We start from the raw sequence: 14,078 nt of genomic DNA on the forward strand, positions 1-14,078 counted from the left end.
AGCTGAGCACGAAAGAAATGATGCTTTTGAACTGTTGTGTTGGAGAAGACTCTTGAGAGTCCCTTGGACTGCAGGGAGATCAAACCAGTCAATCCTAAAGGAAATCAGTCCTGAATATTCATTGGAAGGACTGATGCTAAAGTTGAAGCTCCAATACTTTGGCCACCTGATGCAAAGAACTGACTCACTGGAAAAGATTCTGATACTGGGAAAGACTGAAGGCTGGAGCAGGGGATGACAGAGGATGAGATGGTTGGATGGCATCACAAACTCAATGGACATGAGTTTGAGCACGCTTAGGGAGTTTGTGATGAACAGGGAAGCCTGACATGCTTGAGTCCATGGGGTCACAAAGAGTCAGACTTGTTGAGTGACTGAACTGGAAATGATTTGATATATGTGAATGTTGAGAAAGGATTCCTGCCATCAATAAAATAGCTCTTTTCTTTCTTGATTGTTTACATGACTTAGGAAAAAGCAAAGCCTTAGAGAACAAGATATCTACTGGTTTGAATACTGGCTCTACCAAGTTACAAACTGCAATATGAGGTAAGTTATTAAATTCTTCTGAGTCTGTTTCTTCACATATGAAATGTGGTTAATCATACTCATATAACTAAATAACAGATATGAAAGTTCTTTGGTGTATAAATAGTTGAATAGAACAGATACTTAGATACAACAGTTTCTTAAATCTATGTTTTTTGAATATTTTGTTTCATAACATTCATAGTTTTGTGAATAAGGTATACTTAACTAAAATGCAATTATCTGATAAATGATGTTTGTGTTTTGACAAGAATGCTTAGATATTTGTCTAGATACAAATTATAAGTTTTTGGATGGCACTATAGTGTTAAGACTGGCACTATATTTAGTATTGATATTGCTGTGTTTGGAAACAAAAGATATACATTAGAATCCTGGCTCTTCCACTTCCTAACTCTGTAATTTCACCTCTCTGAGTTTTACATTCCACATCTCTAAAATGAGAATAAAATACCTACCTTACCTGCTTCTAAGTTTGTTATAAGGAAAAAAAAAATGAGATAATGGGTGTGAAAATACTTTGTAAAGTGCCAAGATCCACAATCTACCTTCCATGTGTTAGATTTGACTTGGTCTTCATTGATTTGTCAGAAGCAGTTATTTCATGGTTAAGAGAATTGACTGAGAATAATGACAGAAATTGCTTAAGAAACACATCACACATGATCTGCAATGATAAATTTTTATTTCGGTCTCTATCACAGATGTGATACGTGATCTTGAAAAAAAATTACTTTTTCGTTTCCTAGTTCTCAAAATGGGAGCAAGAATTACTCCAATTAGTGCAGATTAATATAAGGATTTCAAGGGTGATAACACATACTGAGATACTGAATTAAGAGAAACACTGTAATTGCAAATGTAACAGGGTGTTTCTTATTGTCAATAAGGAGTTTTCATTATCCAATCTGTTTCTTTGGCTAAGAAAGGCATTGAATCAGAGTTTCCCCTGCTGTTAAACTATAATACTATGTTAACATTTTATTAAATGGAACTGTCATAGTTCCAAAATGTCAATAAAAGTAGTTCACTCCCAGGCAGTAGCTTTTCCATTGTAAGAATCTGACTTATTCATTCATGATAATAACACCCAAGTATGAACCTTAAAATTCTCTAAATGTATAATCATTTACGTGTAGAATTGACATTAAGAATTGTCATGATAATGTCTTTAAGCTTGAGTGATAAGCTAAAAATCAAAGAATTAATTTAAAATAAGCTGACAGAGAGCCCTGATTCACACAAAAATCTGAAATGGTGTTTTATTGTCAATGAATTTTGTGATGGCAGCTGGGTGAAGAGTGGTGGTGGAGGGGGTGGTAGAGGTCATGAAAGGATGGAACAGTTAGTAATAGAGACATTTAATCAAGAAACTATTGCAATTAGTAACTGCAAAATAAATCTTTATCTATTGTAATCAAACTGTATGTAGATAGGGGATTTGCATGGGTGACAGAAAGATTGAAATCACTAGAAGCTTTCAGCCATGAAGGAGTTGTGCGCTGCAAACAGTCAAATCAAGATCTTTCATCCATGACAGAATGGCTTGTTACTTTGCACAAAGGACAATAAATTGGTTTATAAGCAAAGAGAGTAATTTTTTTAAACACTCTACTACATGTATAACAACCCTTGTAACATATCTGTCAAGCACGTTATTTGTAAATACAAAAGGAATTTGAAAATAAATCTTAAAGCCAGAAAATCAGGGAGAAAGACTTTGGTGGAAATAAAATGTGTCTAAGAAATAGGTAACCACAAAGTCTGACAAATTACCTTCCACAAATTACCTTCTTGGTGATGTACATCCAAAATGGAAAATATTACTGAGAGATGGCTGTATTTACTGAGAGGGAGAAGAAATCCAGGAGCTAGAATTTTTTCTGCATTATTTTTCCATCTTACTGATGAGGCCTTAGTGAAAATAAATATGTAAGTTACAGGCATTCAATTCATTTTCTATAGATCCAAATGACTCACAGTTAATGGTTCAAACAAAAACACGTTTGCTAAAGTAAGAGAATGCTCCCATAAAACAATTCTGAATGCAGGAATAACTTTAATTTTCCAATGAAAGGAAGTTAATGTTCTTTTGTCTTTAATACAATGCTGCAAAAGAATCTTTGTGGTTGTTGTTTAGTCATTAAGTCGCGTCCAACTCTTTAGCGACTCCATGGACTCTAGCCCGCCAGGCTCCTCTGTCCATGGGATTTCCCATGCAAGAATACTGGAGTGGGTTGCCATTTCCTTCTCCAAGGTATCTTCCTGACCCAGGGATCAAATGTGCATCTATTGATTGGCAATCCCCAGGGACTGAATGTACGTCTCTTGCATCAGCAGGGTTATGTTTACCACTGAGCCACCTGGGAAGCCCCAAAGCATCTTTAGTCAACTCAAAGCAACAACAACAACAACAAAAGAACCCCAAATAAGGGTTTTGAAATGGAATAAAAGGTCAGGGAAAAAAAAACAAAATTTGCACTCCTTAAAAATTGATTAACTTTTTTTGGATTATATCAGCTGTAATAAAGACTGTTTTCCAAAAGTTGTTCCATTTATGAGGAATTCAGTTATACTTGAAATAAACTACACTTTTAATATGTCTATGAATTTATTGTTTGCTATAGAAATTTTTTCCCAAACCCAGTCTCAAATTAAAATTTAATGAAGTCTCATTAAAATATATATGTATATGTATATATATATGTAGAGAGAGAGAGAGAGAGAGAAAGGTGGTTAGGCTAGGAATGAAGAATTACTGTTTACTTCCCTTCCTTGAATTTTAGTATACCTCACTTATTTAACTTACTTGAATTTTCTCCTCAATAAAAGTTAGTGATTTCTCTCCCTCTCATCTCTCCCTCTTTCTCTCCTTCCCTCTATCATGTTTACAGACACACACATGCACATGGACACAGGCACAGACAGAAACACACACGTACACACTCATGTGTACCATTCTTTCAAGGAAACCAGTTGCTGTGAGGACAATGTTTACACTATGTAATACTTAGTCACTTTTGGTCAAAATAAAGAAGAGTTTCATGTCTAAACTTAAAAATTTGAGACAGAATAGCTTTAGGAGGATATTATATAGTGATACAAAAGAAAGTAAAAACATCATGAATAATAGGCATAGAAAATTAGCTGTCAATAGATGGTTAAAATTGAAGGCTGAGTTCTGATATGAAAATGCACACTTAAAACATCTTTAAAATATAATGAACTTAGTAAAACTTCAATTAATAAGAATGGTTGAGGAATGCAGGTTTTAGTTTTTGTTTGCTGCTGGTTTTTGCTTTTGTTTTTATTGACCAAGTCTTAAGAAGAAAATCTCCTGTTTCAATCTCAGATGTTGAAGAACTTTTTAAAAATACCATTTTTATTTCTATTTTTAATGCGAGAAGGTGAAGTGTATTTTTTCCAGCTTTAATGAAGTACAGTTGACAAAAATATAATAAATTTAAAGTATACAACTATATATATGTATGTTACACAGACTGTAATGAGGAAAATTGAAAAAATTGACAAATATATGGAGATTAAACAATATGCTCCTGAACAGCCAATGGGTCAAAGAAGAACTATATCTTGAGGAAATGGAAACAAGACATACCTAAACTTATGAACTGCAGCAAAAGCAGTTCTGAGAGGGACAAACCCCTACATTAGGCAAAAAGAAAGATTTCAAATAAACAATATATCTAATTTACACCTCGTTCATGTGTGCTTTGTCAGTTGTGTCTGACTCTTTGTGACTCTATGAACTGTAGGCAACCAGGCTCCTCCGTCCATGGGACTCTCCAGGCAAGAATACTCGAGTGTGTTGCCATGCCCTCCTCCATGGGATCTTCCTGATCCAGGGATGAACCTACATCTCCTGTGGCTCCTGCATTGGCAGGCAGGTTCTTTACCACTAGCACCACCTGGGAAGCCCAACTTTACACTTCAGGAACTAGAAAAAGAAACACTAAGCCCAAAGTTATTAGCACTGAAGCAAATAATGTTTAGAATGAAAACAAACAAACTAGAGACTAAAGAAACAATAGAAAAAAATCAATGAAATTAAAGTTTGTTTTTAAAAACAAACAAAATTGACAAATCTTTAGCTAAACTAAGAGAAAAAGGGAAGACTCAAATAAAATCAGAAATGAAAGAGGAGATATGACACTGATACCTCATAAATATTAAGGATCATAAGAAACTACTGTGAACAATTACACACAAATTGGGTAACCTAGAAAATAAAATGGATAAATTCCCAGAAACATACATCCTACCAAAACTGAATTATGGAGAGATAGAAAATCTGAGCAGATGAGTAAGGACAGTGAATGAGCATTAAAGGACATTGAATAAAACTTCCAGCAAAGAAAAGCTCAGGACCATTTTGTTTCCCTGGTGGATTCTATCCCGCCTTTAATGAATACCTTTCTGAATTGTATAGCCTCTTTGCCTTCCTTGCTAAGTTATTGTGGACATAAAATAAATCAGGTCATAAATGTAAACCATGGACTACATGAAAATTTGTTTTACATAGTAGCTCTCATAGTAGAACAGTGTGGAGGGAGAAAATACACTCCAGCTTTTATCTGAAAGTATGTTTTTAAAACAGATTCTTAATATCTGGTTTCCTTTGTGTTTCTTTCTCCAAAAGGAGAGAAAGGAGTTGTCAAATTCTGCTCCCTAAAGAATGTAATCTAAACTTGTAAGCTTTGAACATTTATTACTACTATAGTTTTTAAATAGCAGAAAATAAATGTTTCTCATAATAGTATATAGAAACTTATACCATAATACAGCAACACTGATGATATCATTGTGTTAAGAAAACCCAGCATTCTATGATTTGTGAAATGTGACTGCCTCCTCATTGCGTATTTTACGTAACAGTTTTATTTGTAGGTCATGTACTGTAAACCTCTATTTTTAAAATCATATCCTCTGCATTTTATAAATTACTTATTTCTCCAAACACAGACAATTATTTTTAAAAATCTTTGTAATTGCAAAACAAATTCATGTTTTTCCCAAGATGGTAATAGTTCTGTTTAGTTAATTTCTTTGTGCATAAAGATAGATCACACAAATGTGTATAAAATGTTGTCTCGATTTATGAACCACACTATAGATCTAAAAGTTTCAATTCATTAGCACTGAATATAATGACTTTGGAAGCATTGAGGTGTCTCGTGTCATAAATAGTTATCTAATGTCCAAAAGCCTTGCAGCAAAAGTCTAATATCCACTGGGTAGGAAATTTATATTAGACATTTTAAGAATAAAAATGTCCTTAAAGTGATTTTGCCAAAGGAACAAAGGCCATCATCCTTCTGACATGCAGGACAGTACCAATCTTTTTATTCCATGAAGTATGGAATTTATACTCTTTGCTTTCCGGTTTAATCTGTTGTATTTTTTATATAGTAGGGGTACTTGAACATAAGATTGTGATCAAATGCAAGGTTATATAGCCATTCTTATATTCTCATATGAGAAACGGATTCATGGACAATTTTGCTTAGAATAAGAATGTTTTTCACATTTCAAAGTAATAGATTTCCAATTCTTACTTGACTATCCCTTAACAGGTATTTCATATTGCTTAATTTATAAAAATTTAATATTTTCCATTGATAATAATTTAAAATCATATAATTTGGATTCTTTTTTTTTTTTTTTTTTGTACGTGGCAGTTCTAAAACATAAATTAGAAAGGTTTTGGTAAAATTGGTGATGTGACAGTTATTATAACAAAATTTTAAAAATGATTTGGATAATCAAATCAATTTCAAGAGTGCCCATAGCACAATCTGTGCATGAATGCTAATGCTTGATTGCCTAATGACAGATAATAGCACATTTGTGGAGTGCTTATTATGAGCTAGGCACTGATCTAAGCATTTTGCATTATTATTTCATATTTTATAGATGATAGATCTGAAGCAAAAAGAGATTATATCACTTGCCTAAAGTCACTTAATGTGTACATTGTGAAAGCAAATATTTTAACTCTAGAGCTGACACTTTTAAGCTCTACATTTTACTGCCCCTAATGGCAATCTGCTGGAATTGAGGGGAACAATACTAAAATACTTCAGTTTTTAAGTTTCTGCTTATATGGGGGTATTGGATTTTTCTGAGGCTCTGAAAATAACAAAACAGCTCACCCTTGAACGAGTCGTAAGACTCCTTGGAGCTTCCTCAATTTCTTCATCTAGGAAATGAGAGTCTGAATGAAGTATAAACTACATTTCCTTCAGTTTTGTAATTTCATGTTTATATTTATATGATTTTCTCAGAGTTCAAAGAGGTAGAAATCAATGCACTGACTACTTAACAATGTAGAGAATGAGAGAAAAAGGACCATTGATTCTTAAATTTATTTTCACTGATGGCATGCAAATGGACATCAAGCAAGCTTATGAACACAGTCTTTGGATGTTATCCTTTCTGCTTAGAAAACATTCTTTCTCAATTCTTTATTGGACTTACTCATGCTTCCAGACTTCTATCAACCTTTACCTCATTCAGGAAGCCTCTTTTCTTCAGGAAGCATTCTTTTTTCACTGTCATATCATCCACTGAGAGGTGACCTTCATTTTAATCAGATCTGTGACTTTACACCTCCTCTCCCTGCTGCCCCATGAAACTCCACATCTTTTTTTTTTTTTTTTAGCCTAACTGCCTTCTACTCATATTTTGATAGATTAAGAATTATCTCTTTAAGTATTTCTTCACTGGCCTAACCTCCTCTTCAAGCTGATTTGAATGTCCCTCTTCAGGATTTTACTATCATCCTACACATATTTCAGAATGCTAGAAAGTTTATATTAAATGATGTATATACTTGGCTTCATCCATCATTATATGATCTGAGTAAACAAGGGTCATGTTTTATTAATTTTTATAAACCTAGAGATATTGCCTGGAATGGAATGTGACCAATATTTATTTGACAAACAACTTATACGGTGATTCAATGCAGAGGTAACCTTGGGGTATTCCTTTACCATATCCTAAAAGGAGGGCAGTCTCCTCTTACTTATTTGTAACTATAAAAAAAACTATGAGAATTAGTGAGTCAAACTATTAGTTTGAGGTCTTAAGACTAGGTAATATACAAAAATGCAGCACATAAGCCAGCTACCATTTACCTAATAAACATATGAGCACTGATATTTCCAATAACAGTAAATTATATTTCACAGAGATGTATTTTAATAGGCAATGGCACCCCACTCCAGTACTCTTGCCTGGAAAATCCCATGGACGGAGGAGCCTGGTAGGCTACAGTCCATGGGGTCGCTAAGAGTTGGACACGACTGAGCGACTTCACTTTCACTTTTCACTTTCATGCATTGGAGGAGGAAATGGCAACCCACTCCAGTGTTCTTGCCTGGAGAATCCCAGGGACGGCGGGGCCTGGTGGGCTGCCATCTATGGGGTCGCACAGAGTTGGACACGACTGAAGCGACTTAGCAGCAGCAGCAGCAAAAGGGTTATAGTGAACTTACAGGGTGAATCTCATACATAAGTCAACTATTCAAATCGAGTAAAATAAAATAAAATCTTATTGAAAAGAGATTAGCATATTATGCTGGCTATTAAACTTTTCCCATTGGTGTTCTCAGCAGCTACGATCTGGGGCTTAAAAGAAAGCTAAATATACTAAAGAAGCTGCTGATGAATTAATGAGGACCATGGGCATAGCTCATTAATAAACTCTTAAGTGGAGACCACTATAAGAAAGAGAATCCAAATGAAGTATTTTATAAAAATCCTTAGCACCAAATAGCAAACTATGTTTACACAGGGCAGTAGACCAATTTCTTGGCTGCTATGAAACATAACTCTTATCTCCCTTGCTCCCTTGCTCTCTACTTCCTAACATTCAACAAATATAGGCATCCTGATAAACGCTAAAAGAAGGGTTGAGATTCAGAGATTAATACATAGTTCCTGAATCTTATCAACCATAATGAAAGTTCTAGAGACACTTGAAAGTATTCTTCATTCTAAGGCTAACAGGTCTAACAAAACTAGCAACTTTGCCACTACTATAGCCATAACTTTACCTCTTTGTAGGGGGAGTTTGTAATTTCCTGGGTTCTGTCTCATCGCAACAAAAATTTGAAGTGACGGACAGACCAGCGTTTCAGCCCTCGAACGGACCAGTATTACAGCTCCATGTTACAGCTCAGTTTTATTTAGAAAGTAAAGGAAAATACATCCAGGAATCATGAGAGCATTCTGACCCAAAAGACGCAAAGAGAAGAGAGGCCCCCAGCCCAATTTTGGCTCCTCTTTTTATACGTTTTTTCTCCTACCTCTGGGCCTGCTCTGTGTAAATTGGGCTAGCCAGGAGTGCTGTTTGTTTTACCTGAGGTCCTCACTCCGGTCCTTGGACCTTCCTTTGTTCTGTTTTCACAGGCTTTTCCCTTCCTTGTCTTTTAGCCACCATCATTCTGGACTCCTTTTTCCTATTCTAACTACCTAACATGTTTATACTTTGAAAATCCAGAATTAATAATTGTCATCTTCAATAAGTCAGCTCCAATTGTTGTGAATATAAATGTTTCATGTCAATTCATTTGGGAGTGATCTGTCTTTGGTGGCAAATATTTGTTTATTCAAATTTTTAATGTAAGGAAAAACATCCCATTATTAGAGACTACTAGGGGGAAGTGTGAATACTTTTCAACTATCTTTTAATATCTAAATATTTCATTAGATTTAAATTTGGGAATTGATATTGCCTCTCCTGGTGGCTCAGGTGATAAAGAATCTGCCTGCAAATGTGGGTTCAATCTCTGGATTGGGAAGATCCTCTAGAGAAGGGAATGGCAACTCACTCCAGTATTCTTGCCTGGAGAATCCCCATGGACAGAGGAGCCTAGTGGCTACAGTCCATGGGGTCGCAAAGAGTCGGACACAACTGAGTGACTGACACTCACTTTCATTGAATATTTCAATGACATCTCGATTATATCTTTCCTCTGATATAGGCAATGTTACTGAGTACAACATAACACTTCAAAGAACCATCAGACTAAGTATTTCAAAAATGATGGATTAACAACATAAGAATTAAAAGACATCATGATGTATTGGACAGAAAGCTGTTAAATATGACCCAAGATATGAGTAAGTATAGACATCTGTTTTTGAGAATAATACTAGAATTGTGAACTTAAAAAAAAATAACATTTAAGGTTGTCAGTTATACTTATCATTTTAACATCAGAGCATCATAGAATCTCTATTAAAGAAGAATATTCATTTTGCAATCCATATTACCATATGTGGTATATCAGTGACATTAATAATTATTACCTTAGGCTACTGCAACAGCAAAGAGAAAAAAATAACACTGTGTGGTTCATTTCATAATAGAAGACACAGAGTCCTTGGAATTCAGATGCCACACTTGAGCACATTTAGTGTACAGCAAATAATTTCTGAATGTCACTGATCCTAGATCATTTTTAAAAAGCTACTTCCCCTTACTTTGAAAGATGTGTTATGCTGCATTTCATTACTTTTCTCCTTACCACGTTCTTCTTTTGTTTTAAGATAAGCGATGAGGCTTTCGGTGAAGATTAAGCACTTGCAGACAGTAACTCAATGGTCCAAACAGGGTTTTAATTGGAACCTCAAATCCTGTGGAAAAATAAGAAGTTAAATCATTAATAAAATGTATTTCCCAGAAGACTCTATGTTGATATGTGTTATGCTAGGAAACCTTCATTATTTTTTCCTATAAGATTCTATAGACATACTTGTGAAAGCTAAAATTCACTATCCATGCCACATTAAGATTATGTAATGAAATCCCAGCCCTTTCAAAGTTCCCAATATCAAGAAATAAATAAGAAATCCATAACAATTTTCCTTTTACAAACGTTAGCATTTTTTATGTCAACCTTAATCCTCATGTTTCCTTACAGTATTACAGTACATTCATTACTTAAAGCAATCCTGGAAGTACTACAGAAGTATTTCAATATGACCCAGGCAAAACCATGGCACAGTGTTAAACAATTCAATCTGCCACATAGATGAAAGTTTAGAGTGAAATGGCCTTTCTCTAGAGACTTTCAAAGACTAATTACAATGTCCGCATTAAAGAAAACCTTAAAAACAATCTTCCAGTGAGTCATAGGTTATACCAGGTATGTGACTGAGGCACATTATATAAATAAAAATCCAGATGATAAATTGCAGGAACAAGATTTAGGCTTCTATCTAAAAGACACTTCATTATGCATTTGGTCAACTAACTATTGAGAAACTGTAGACCAACTTTTGCTTAAGAGTAATGCAAAAATAGTTCATATTAAAGAGTTTAAATCTAGCTGAGGGAACCAAGTGCAAATATTACAAGTACAGATTAACCCATATATATACTGGGGGTAATGATTCTATGGTAATGATTTACCATTTAAATGGCATATTATCACACAATATAATTGTCTTCAGTAATCTGTTTTAGTGGGTAGGAGTTTATTTTTGTAAAGAACACATTTCTCCCTTTTATAAGTATTAAGATGAGTGTGTATATGTAAGATACATACTACATTCCTATACTATGTTCTGTAAAGAGATGCACATGTCACTTTTATGTACCACGTTTTACTATTTGGTAGTAAATATAAACAATGAAAAATTATACATAGTATAAACACCTAAAATCATCTTTATTTCTCCTGTTGCTTTGATTTCAAATGGTTTATTTGCTTGGTAAACCTTAATGCAGAGAAATCCAAAGCCTATGCTATTGGCATTTCAAAGGCCACACATTTTTCAAGTGTATTCTATCAGTTATAACTTGCTACTCTACCGCCTTTTTTCTATCATATTCTGATGAGAATATGTAGCCCAAAGATTATCAACAGGATTGAAATTCTCCTCTGCTCCTATCTTCTGTCTCTTATATACTATTTTAATAACCCAATAATACTTTGCATTTTGATAAACACACTCAGATCCATTCTTGCAACAAATATTTATTGACCACTTAAAATACTCTACTAAGTGTCATACAAAATACAATGAAGTAAAATAAAAAGGTGAAAGAGACATGATCACTCCTTCAGGGTACTTTATAGTCTAGTAAGGGAGATGACAACTCATTACTAAAAAAAGATGATGAATATCATGAAAAAACACAGTGAGCAAAAAAGCTACGCAAGTTCAGAGGAGGAAAGTTTGCTTCCAACTGTGAGGATCAACGAAGATTCTGTAGACTGTGTGGCATTTCTGCAGGTCTTTAAAAGATTTGAGCAATTAAAGGTCATACAAAACATTTGGTAGAGAGAAAACTGTATGTGAAAAGGAGTCTAAGGGGAAAGTGAGGGGCAGATTTGGAAATTAGTCAGCAGCTTTATTTAGCTGAATTACAAGGAACTTGTATTGAGGTGGTAGAGGTAAGGCCTGAAAGATAGATGACTGTCAGATGATGCAGAGACTTAAGGATAAGCCTAAGGAAATGGAATTTGTTTCCCTAAGCGGTAAGACTTGCTGAAGTTTTTCCTGAGCAAGGGAATGAGGTGATAGGATTTTGTTTTACAAAGATTAATCTGGCAGAAGCATGAATAATGAATTCAAAAGTTGAAAATAGATGATAGGTGTGGAGGCAGTTAGGAGGCTATTGTGATGGTCCGTATGAGAGATATTATAAGACCTGAATTAGGATAGAAGCAAGAGAAATTAAAGAGATGAAACAGATGTGGAAAATGTTTTTCTAGGTACATCACAAATAACTATATGTCTCTGAAATGCTGATCCTGGGGAACCAGGAGGGTAGTATTGCCATTAACAATATAAGAAATATAAGAAAATTAATTAGTAGATGTTAAAAAGGAGGATAGGAAGTAAATTTGATTTATTTTAAATTCGTACTGCAGGCATATGGAAAAGTGTAACTGGTGTCCAGAGAATTCGAGGCTGCTAACAGATGTGGGAAGCATCTGCATTCATTCAGTTAACATTTAATGAGCATCTAAGATATACCAAACATTAAAGGTATAAAGGTAAATACTACACAGTCCCTTGCTCCAGGGAGCTAATTGTCTAATAAGGGGGAAAGTCTCAGTAATAGAAAATTATGATTAAATATGGAAAGTTCAGTCATTGAGGTTTGGATTAATATAATCATACATGTGGGACACCTGATACTTCTTAACAGGACCAGAGAATAACTCTGAGAAGAAGCGACACCTGACTTGGGTTTTAAAAGATAAGGAAATACTCACCAAATTAAGGGGCAGTATTTGAATTAAAAGGAATAAGAGAAAAGACATGAAGGCATAAAGAGTGTACTGTTTGTGTATTAACAATTTTTGCTATAGTAACACGGAAAATGTAAGTCGTAAGAGTGCAGACGTAGTTTAGGGCTATATTGTCCACATTCTTGGACAAAATAAGGTACTTGGGCTTATTTAGTAGTCAGTGGAGAGCTAGTGAAGGTTTTGGGGTACAAGGATGATTTGATTGTATCTATTAAGAAAATTAATTTAGTAGAGGAGTACAGGGTTAATTGTAATTGGAGAAAGCCTGTAGATGAAGAGGACAGTTGTTAGACAACTACAAAATTCCAAATGAAACTGATGAGGGTCTTACCTAAAAGTACTGGTACGAGTAATGGAAATAGGGACAAATTCAAGATACATTAAGAGGCAGAATTGACTAGAGTTGATTGCTTTGATGTGGTAGGAAACCACAACCATACGGTTTATAAGAAGTGAAGAAAAAGTGAAAATTGCTCAGTTGTGTCCAACTCTTTGCGACCCCATGGACTATACAGTCCATGGAATTCTCCAGGCAAGAATACTGGAGTGGGTAGCCTTTCCCTTCTGCAGGGGATCTTCCCAACCCAGAGATCGAACTTAGGACTCTCTCATTGCAGGCAGATTCTTTACCAGCTGAACCACAAAAGAAGCCCAAGAATACTGGAGTGGGTAGCCTATCCCTTTTCCAGTGGATCTTCCCAACCCAGGAATTGAACAGGGGTCTCCTGCATTACAGGTGGATTCTTTACCAACTGAGCTATCAGGGAAGCCCCATTCTTAAACTATATTGAAATTACTGTGTATCTTCAGTGTTGGTTGTACAACACACTAGATAACCAATTGACATGAATCAGCCTGTTACTAAACAAATGCTCTATTTTTCATCGTACTTCTTGTTCACATGTGCATAGGTGTGACAGAATTATAACTCATTAGAATTCATGAAGAAATATTCATAAGTATAAAGGCTCTTTTCTTATTTTTCCTTTTGGTTTATTGTCACAAAACTAGGAGTGTTGGCTTTGAAGTGAAGTGAAGTGAAGTCGCTCAGTCGTGTCTGAACTCTTTGCGACCCCATGGATTGTAGCGCTCAGTCGTGTCCGACTCTTTTCGACCCCATGGACTGTAGCCTACCAGGCTTCTCTGTCCATGGGATTCTCCAGGCAAGAGTACTTGAGTGGGTTGCCATTTCCTTCTCCAAGGGATCTTCCCAACCCAAGGATCGAACCCAGGTCT

General features: G+C 35.0%; 1 long non-coding RNA gene across 1 annotated transcript; it reads left to right on the forward strand.

Moving 5' to 3' along the window:
• Positions 1-468: 468 nt before the first annotated feature.
• LOC139181387 (uncharacterized) lies at positions 469-10,860 on the forward strand. The gene is made up of 3 exons (XR_011565362.1): positions 469-549; positions 9,558-9,696; positions 10,126-10,860. It is a non-coding gene; the product is annotated as an uncharacterized lncRNA (long non-coding RNA).
• The last annotated feature ends 3,218 nt before the right edge of the window (positions 10,861-14,078 follow it).

Source organism: Bos indicus, chromosome X (genome assembly GCF_029378745.1).
Source record: "Bos indicus isolate NIAB-ARS_2022 breed Sahiwal x Tharparkar chromosome X, NIAB-ARS_B.indTharparkar_mat_pri_1.0, whole genome shotgun sequence".
NCBI classification, from domain to species: domain Eukaryota; kingdom Metazoa; phylum Chordata; class Mammalia; order Artiodactyla; family Bovidae; genus Bos; species Bos indicus.